At 40.6% G+C, this 9,490-nt stretch overlaps 1 pseudogene; it reads left to right on the top strand.

Annotated features, from left to right (window-relative positions):
- The first annotated feature begins 5,433 nt into the window (after positions 1-5,433).
- Positions 5,434-6,782, top strand: LOC122450843 (annotated as a pseudogene).
- Positions 6,783-9,490: the final 2,708 nt, after the last annotated feature.

Genomic DNA, 9,490 nt, shown 5'->3' with positions numbered 1-9,490 from the left:
GAGTTTTGTCCTCTGAGGATTGTCCTTCCCCTTAAGACCAATACGATATGTGTTTCTGGTCTGAAAGAGGCCAGAAAGTAAATGGAGCTACTGGAAAACGGTGGCCTGGATGATGGGAAGCTCTAAGTCTCCCTGGCCTCTTTGGGCTGGAGGTAGGTGATGGCCCCAGGGTCCTTCCCATGGACAGTTCAGCACTGAGAAGGTTCCTGCCAAAGCCTACTGTAACATAAGCATGGTGTGGAGGGAAGCCATGGAGACGTCTTTGGGCAAGAATGCTGGGGAATGGGATTTGGAGAACAGTTGATTTTATTTGGGACTAGGACTTTTGTCTGTACAGCTTGTGTGTTGGGTGAAATTTAGGACAGAGAGTGGGAGGGAGAGCAGTATATAGACTCCAATGGTTTCTCCTCCACCTCCCACACATGTGCTACAGCTCCTTCCCACACCAAAGAGAAAACAAACCAGGCCTTTCTCTCTTCCTTCCCACCCTCAAATGTTTCCCTTAAAAGCCTATTTTCCCCCTCCTCCTCCTACTCACTGCCTCTCCCACTCCAGGTTTTCATTTCCTCTTTACTGCTATTCCTCCATCTTTTCCTTTCTCTTACATCTTGTATTTAATAAAAAAGCTTAGTGTTCCCAAGATGACCACAGAGTAGGTTCATCTCCATTTTTGGAACCACTTATTTCTCCTTCCCTTCTCTCTCTTAGTCCTGTGTAAATTAATTTCCCAAGAGCAAGACAGATGGGAGACAGGGATTGAGCAACTATGGAAAAGGGTCTGGAATCTTTACCTTACCCGACCATGCCCCTCCCTCTTGTCTCTTTACTTGATTTCCCACTAGAATCCCTCTAAATCTCTTTCTAGGATGCAGGTGGAAGAATCATTTCCAAAGATTATTTATGAGTTAGTAGAGAGTCCTGGCCATGCTGAGATGATGCTTCCAGGGTTGTAAACCTGGTGGTGCTGGGAACTTGGATGCTTGGATTCTTTTCCAGGTTCCTTAAATTGAATCCCTTTGTTCAGTGGCTGCTCTCTCTCCTCTCACCTCTCACAGAGCACTCCACCCAACATCAAGCAATCAAACATTCTTTGGGGACCATCTATGAGAAAGGTCTTCTGTGCCTAAGAATTGTATGGCACTCAATATGTTAGACTTTCAGTAAAATTACAAACACACCTGAGATGGCAGAAGCATTCTAATGGAAAAATACCAGTATATGGCAATGCATGGAAAAGCTAATTATGCTTGGGAATTGAAGAGAGGTCAAGTTCAGACAGGGGGACAGGATGGGAAGGCAATCCAGGTGGGGCACTAGCCTGATGGAAGACAGTGAAGCCTGAGGAACCAAGGAGAAGATCAGGTTCTTTGAAGCCAAGGGGTTTCTTAGAGGGGAGCAAGCAAGAAGAGAGTAATAGTTAAGGGTGTGGATTTGTTCAGAGTTCCAGCTCTATTACTTATTCTCTGTGTCACATGGGACAAATTATTTAACCTCTTTAAGCCTCAGTTTACTTACCTGTAAAGTGGGGATAATTAATAGTACTTATTATAATTTTTAAGCATGAGAATGATATATGAGAATTAAACAGGATAATGCTTATAAAATGTTTAGCATAGTGCCTAGCACATAATAAACACACAATAAATGTTTACAATTATGACTACTACTGCTACAATGAATGTTTACTGTTTTTACCACTATTAAGTGGCATTTGGGTCTGGAAGGAAAGGTAGGAGCCAGTTTGTATGGAAGCCCCTGAAAACCCACCAGAAAACTGGAAATTTCTCCTTGTAGACAATGAAGAACCATGGAAATGCTTTTGAGAAAACTTTGAAGGAGAGGGAAAATGTCTTTCAGGAAGTCAGTTTATTTATAACGTTGCACACATGCATTTCTTTGATAAAGGCATAGAAAAGTGTGATAGTTGTCAACTTACTATGGGTAAAGACAAAAATAGGTATAATAAAGCTACGCCATTGGCATTTGAGAAATCAGTGAACAGGTGGGAGAGTTGAGGATGAAGGGTTAGGGGTCAGGGACTTCCTCTGAGAGGCCAAACCATGCTATTTAAACTACTGTCTACCTAGTTTGACTTTGACACCATGTGGAGGAGCAAAGACACAAAGCTAGACTAAAGCATATTGCCCTTTGTTGGGGTGGCTCTGACAACGTCCTAGGAAGTACTATTTTGCTCTTGCCTGTCTCAGGGCTTCCTGCCCTACTGTGCTAGGATAAGCCCTTTTTTACCCTGTTTCATCACATCATTTCCCTCCCAAGGTCTTGCAGGGGTCTCCGTGGCCCATGAGGATGCTTTTTCAGTGGTCCTATGCTGAGAGTCGATGTAGCCACAGAATGAACAAAATGCATGAAACAACATTTAAAAAATTTTTATTTATTTATTTATTTTAATTAGAAGATAATTACTTTACAATATTGTGATAGTTTTTGCCATACATCACCACAAATTGATTACAGGTATACATGTGTCCCCTGCATCCTGAATCTCCCCCCACCTTCCACCCCATCCCATCCCTCTGGGTTGTCCCAGAGCACCAGCTTTGGGTGCCCTGCTTCATACATTGAATTTTCACTGGTCATCTGTTTTACATATGGTGATGTATATGTTCCTGAAACATTTTTATACAAATATTTGAGGATAAAAGTGAGTTTGAGATGAGATAAACATAGAAATATCTTGAATACTATTATACCTCACAGATAATTTTAGAGAGAAGTCTGTTTTATATTTGTCTACAGGTTGATAGAAATATTTCTACATATATTCATTAAATTCCCTTGTAAACATCAGTGCATTTGCTGCTGCTCTTTCCATATTTCAGGAGGGGATCAGGGAGGAGAGATCTTTCTATGTTCTATTTTCTTCACAGGGTGGAGCCTCAAGGCAAAATTTCCTGAATGATTAGAGAAAAATTCTGGAAAAGTGTAATCCAAAGGAATGAATTTATTTATTTATTTGGCTGCACTGGGTCTTAGTTGTGACACAAGAATTCTCTAGTTGTGGTGCAATGATTCTCTAGTTGAGTGCCTGGGCTTAGTTGCTTTGCAGCATGTGAGATCTTAGTTCCCCAGCCAGGAATCGAACCTACATTCCCTGTATTGCAAAGCAGATTCTTAACCACTGGACCACCAGGGAAGTCCCCAAGGGGAATAGATTTAACACCAAAGAACTCAGTTTATTTTTCAAATAGACGTCTTCTAGAACTTTCACTTACTGAACTAAAGAAATGTTTCTTCCCCATTCTATATTTTCGTTCTTTCTTTTTTTAGGTATCAATAACCAAACTTCAATGAAATAACATTTGTATTTAACCAATGTTTTTTTCTAGGTCAATTTAGTGATGGTTCAACAAATAAACAGCTCATTTAAAATGAATGTACAGTATTACTATACAGAAAAGAAGTATTGACATAATATTGAAGAACATTCACTTTTCAATCACATGACTACAAACCTTACCAGGTATGAGTTTGGTAATGTCCATTATGATCCTGACCACTCTGATAGCACTCTCTTGAGTATAAAATGTGAAGAGTCCTACTTCTCTGTGTCATTATAAAGACAAAATAATATCACGTCTACAAAGCCCTTGACAAAAGTGGGCATGTTATGAAAGCTCAGTAAACAGAAACAATTAGGGCTTCCCTGATAGCTCAGCTGGTAAATAGTCTACCTGCAATGCAGGAGACCCTGGTTTGACTCCTGGGTCGGGAAGATCCCCTGGAGAAGGGATAGGCTACCCACTCCAGTATTCTTGGGCTTCCCTGGTGGCTCAGCTGGTAAAGAATCTGCCTGCAATGTGGGAGACCTGGGTTGGGAAGATCCCCTGGAGAAGGGAATGGCTACCCACTCCAGTATTCTGGTCTGAAGAATTCCATGGACGGTATAGTCCATGGGGGTTGCAAAGAATAAGACACTACTGAGCAACTTTCACTGGGAGATTAATTATTGTAGATTCTTCTGTTTCTTCTGTAGTTAGGTTTTACATTATTTCCTGTTTTTCTTCTAGAAATAATAGTGAACTCTACATCTATTTACATAAGTGTTTGTTTACATTTTTGGTATTTTTACAGGCTCAAGTTCCTGAAGTCACAATAGATTTTGTATATATTAAAAACCCAGAAGTAGATTGACAAATTGCATTCTAGATAAGTGATATTAATTTATGCTTTTACCACTAGGGTGTGAGAAAGCCTATCTCAATAAGCCTTTATAAGTGGATTTTTTAAAATGTTGATTTGAATTTAGATTTCTTTGATTGATAGAGAATCTGCATTATTTATTTTTAATATATTGGTCAGTGACATTTCACCCTTTTTTTGTTTTTCCTTTTTCTAGTAGAGTATTATTTATAAATATATATATTTTAAATGTTCTTGACCATTGTGATTTCCTATTTGTATTTATTAGTCAAATATAATTTACCAGTTTTCTTGTCTTTTTGGATGCCTGAGGTCTTCTGTTGGCATTCAGTAGCTGTTCTGTGTAAATCGTTCCACTTGTAGATATGTTTTCAATATTTTTGTGGGAGAATATGAACTCCACATCCTACTCCTCCACCATCTTGATCCCCCTCCCTCCCCTATCCTATTTTTCTTTAATATTTTGGTCTTACAAAGCTTCACAAGCCACAAAATTTGACTTCCAAAGATTATCTAGAGATATGTGTTTAATAGAAAATTCACAAAAGTTTTAAAATATAACACAGGAGGATTTAAGATTTTACACTTGTCCTGGGCTGCTTGGAGTTATCCCACAGATGGCTCCATGACAACAAACACCACTTGAGAACTATTTACGTGGGAAGGTTTGAGAAACTCTAATCATCCCAGCTTCACTGTGGCCAAAATCAATTGCTTATTTTTCTTTACATTTTCCTCTGAATTTGTACACGTCAGTTTCTTCTAGTACACATCTCTTTCTTTAGCAAATGAACCATGGGAAGCCCATCAAATGTTCACCATGAAGAACATCTACCTGTTTATCTAACTGCATTAATCATTAATCTCAATATCTTCTCAGGATTTATGCACCTAGGTTGATTATGTTTGTGGTCATAGGTACTTGGTGACATGTGTATCAATCCATTGATTGGTTCAACTATATTTGTGAAGCCTGTGGTTCACAGACACAGCAAGTATGAATCAGACATGACCCATGGACAAGGACAGCATTGTACAATTAATGTAATGTATTAATGCTTGTAATACAATGTAGGGTGTGGTTAGGGAGATGAGTGTGAAAGCCTTGAAATATATATTTATCTCCTTGAAAGGCTCTTCTAAATTCTACTTGGGGAGTGGTACTCAACAGTGACTTTGATCAACTGAATCCTAACTCTCTAAAGGAGAATGATTGAATTGTTACAGTTTTCATTTTGCATGGTTTCTCTCTAGGCATGTGGGGAAGGTCCCATGGAAACATAGAATATCATACAAGTGTCAGAGTTTATTCTCTTGGGGTTCTCACAGATGGAGGAGTTCCAGAAATCCCTGTTTGTGGTGTTCCCATTTGTCTATGTCATCACCATTGTGGGAACCCTCTTCATCATGGTCACAGTGACTACTGACTCTCAGCTCCACATAACCATGTATCTTCTTCTCTGAAATCAGTCTGTCATAGACATCTGCTATTCTACAGTCACTTTCCCAAAGATGCTGGTGGACTTCTTGCATGACACCAAGACCATTCCCTACCAGGGCTGCATGACCCAGATCTTCTTCCACTCTCTGGGAGGTGGGACTGTCTTCTTCCTCCCAGTGTTAGCCTGTGACCACTACGTAGCCATCTCCCAGCCCCTCCATTATGTCACCATCATGAACTCTCAAATGTGTGTGGGTCTAGAGGTGGCTGCCTGGGTATGGGGCTTTGTCCACTCCATTGTCCAGCTGGCTCTGATGCTCACATTACCTTTCTGTGGCCCCAGCATCCTAGATAACGTCTACTGTGACATTCCACAAGTGCTGAGACTTGCCTGCATGGCCACCTCCCTCCTGGAGTTCCTTATGATCTCCGACAATGGGATGCTGGTCCTCATCTCATCCCTCCTCCTTCTGATCTCTTACACTGTCATCCTGGCGATGCTGAGGTCCCACTCTGGGCAGGCGAGGAGGAAGGCAGCTTCCACTTGCACCACTCACATCATTGTCGTGTCTCTGAGCTTTATTCCCTATATCTATTATCTATGCCTGACCCTTCACTCCCTTCTCCATGGACAAGGCTGCATCCATCAGCTACAGAGTCTTGACCCCTGTGCTCAACCTCATGATCTACACCCTGAGGAACCAGGAGATGCAGGCAACCATGGAGAGATAAGGCAAGTGCCTAGTGATTTCCAGCAAGGAGTGAACTTAAAATAGGTAATTTAAATGACAAATCTCTCTGAACCTTTGTTTTCCCATGTAAAAAGTGGAGGAAAGTCTTTTTGGAGTGTGGCAGTTGAGATTAAACTAATATTTCTACATACCTACTCCTGTGTCAGATATTATGTTAGGCACTTCTGTACTTTTGTCTCATTCTCACAAAACTGACAGAGAATATGCTATTATCATATTCAACAGCTTAACAAGCCAGAAAACTAGGAGAGAAGTGACTTGCTCAACAATGAAGAGCAAGTGAGAGGCAGAGCTTGGCTAGGAGATGGTTCCTCTGACTCCAAGTTTCGAGGCAGGAGGTATGGATGGAATTTGAAATTCAGAGTCTCAATTAATCACAAGGGAAAACGTAGAGAGTTCCTCATCTATGGATGAATATCTGTGATGAATGCTCAACACTTTCATTCTTTTTTTTTTTAGCCTCCATTAGGGCTTTAGTCATATTGGGCTGGCCAAAATATTAGTTGGATTTTTATATCCCCTCCCTCTTGAACCTCCTTCCCACCCACTCCCATCCCACCCCTCTAGGTCACAGAGCACTGAGCTGAGCTCCCTGTGCTACCCAGCTGCTTCACACTAGCTATCTATTTACACACAATAGTGTGTATATGTCAATTCTACTCTCCCAGTTCTTCTGCCCCCCTCCCCCATTGTGTCCACATGTCTATTCTCTATTCTGTGTCTCCATACCTGCCCTGTAAACAGGCTCATCTGTACTATCTTTTTAGATTCCACATATATGCATTAATGTATGACATTTGTTTTTCTCTTCCTGACTTACTTTACTCTGTATAACAGACTTTATGTCCACCCATTCACATCACTACAAATGACCCAATTTCATTCCTTTTTATGGCTCAGTAATATTCCATTGCATATATATACATTATGGCACCATTTTTATAAGGCTCAAAAACAAACCAAGTACTGCTTAAAGATATACAGGTAAACCATTTTTAAATGGTGCAATGATGAACACAAGTTTTAGAATTTTCCTTATCATAGGTCAACCAATCAGGGGGAAACATCTAGGTCATTTCAAAGCTTTTGGTCTGGTTTTTAAGAGATGGTTCTCAGATGTGTCTTTTGTAATTATGTTTGATAACTAACATAGACACTGGCTTTATTTTTTTCCCCATTATATAGAAAGTATTTTGTTAAATGTTTTAGACACAAACCAAGAAAAAGTTAGTTTCTATAACATCTTATCAAATGAGCTTTTTGGCAAACCCAATAGATTTTGGTTTTACAATACTAGGCAAAGGAAGTGTTCCCCAAGCCAAACCCAATATCCATTTCCCTAAAATATTCAGGTAAAGGAGGCACAACTTCTTTATACAAAACCCGTTTAAACTTTCCAACTTTAATAATCCTATCAGTCCTTACACTTTGATGTTCTCTCAATCTAATTATAGCCTGCACTTTCCTCTCAACTCTGGAACAATCACATTTCTTTCTGCTCCCTGCTCTCTGCCTCCTTCCTCACTGTGGTATTTTGGAAGTGGTCTCACTTTTAACATTTTCTAACTATTTCCCATATGAGTACTTCCCTTTTGGATTTTTTCTTTTTCTACAAAAACTCCTTGGGTAATCTGAAAGCTCTTCTAGTTTCCCAACCTAATCTTCACATCACTTGCATAATATGGCTGAGAGGAGGATCCTGTAGTATGGTTGAGGAGCCAAGGCCAGAGAGGACAAAGCCATGTCTACTAGTGGTCCAGATTTGAGATATGGGTTCAATCCAAGGCTGCCACGTTATGGGTTTTTGCCTTTCTCTTTGACTTCCTGCCTTGGAATGAGGGCTCCTTGAGGGTGGGGCCATGCTTTATTCACTTTTAAATTTGCTCAACACATTGAACAGTATCTTATTCAGAGAGGCATTTCTACTTTTTCTTGCACCCTGTTATTTCCCTGTCAAGTGCAAATCTACTTTTCATTTATTGTTCTATAGCTTATATATATTTACTCTATCTCCTTTGAGGTATCGTTCCTTTGTGAGAGCCTTGGGCAATGTATAATGTTGATCTGAAGTTAAGAAGATAATGCAGAGCTTTTTTGTTTCTGCTTCCCTCCCAGCAACCATCCCATCCAGGAAATAAAAGTTACAGGCTCTTCAAGCCATCATGGCAGCTCTGAGTTCATTCTTTCTCCACCTCTACCTCCCTGCCCCATTTCACACATTTTCCCCATTCATGCTGGGTGTTTGGAGATGAGGGGAGAGAAAATGGACTGTGTCATGTTTAATCTGAGTGTCCCTCAGAACAGCGTTTTCCCTTCTACACTAAAGTCCTTCAACTATCTGACAATACTTTTCTCATCCTCTAATTTTTCTCTTCTCCAGATGCAGCATCTACATTCCTTTAATTGTTCCTATTGTGACAAATTTCCTGATTCCATTGCCCTGGCCATCTCCTCTGTTGTTCAGTTGCTCAGTCCTGTCCAACTCCTTGTGACCCCATGGACTGCAGCACACCAGGCTTCCCTGTCCTTCACTGTCTCCCAGAGTTGCTCACTCTCATGCCCATTGAGTGGTGGTGTCCTCCAACCACCTCTTCCTCTGCTATCCCTTCTCCTTTTGTCTTTGATCTTTCTCAGCATCAGAGTCTTTTCCAATGAGTCAACTCTTCACATCAGTGGCCAAAGTATTGGAGCTTCAGCTTCAGCACTGTCTGTCCAATGAATATTTAGGGTTGATTTCCTTTAGGATTGACTAGTTTGATCTCCTTGCAGTCCAAGGGACTCTCAAGAGTCTTCTTCAGCACCACAGTTCAAAAGCATCAACTCTTTGGCACTCAGCCTTCTTTATGGTCCAGTTCTCACATCTGTACATGATTACTGGGAAAGCCATAGCTTTGACTATCCAGACCTTTGTTAGCAAAATGATGTCTCTGCTTTGTAATATGCTATCTAGGTTTGTCATAGTTTTCCTTTCAAGGACCAGGCATTTTTAATTTCATGGCTGCAGTTACCATCTGCAGTGATTTTGGGGCCTAAGAAAACAAAATCTGTCTTGAAGAGTACAGTGGGACAATTATAGGCTATGAGGCTATGGGACTCAGATACCCCCAGGTCTTCCTCCTCTTGTGTTGGTTTAGTC

The sequence above is a fragment of the Cervus canadensis genome, chromosome 1, assembly GCF_019320065.1.
Source record: "Cervus canadensis isolate Bull #8, Minnesota chromosome 1, ASM1932006v1, whole genome shotgun sequence".
Classification (NCBI taxonomy): Eukaryota; Metazoa; Chordata; class Mammalia; order Artiodactyla; family Cervidae; genus Cervus; species Cervus canadensis.
This window is presented reverse-complemented; position numbering and strand designations above follow the sequence as displayed.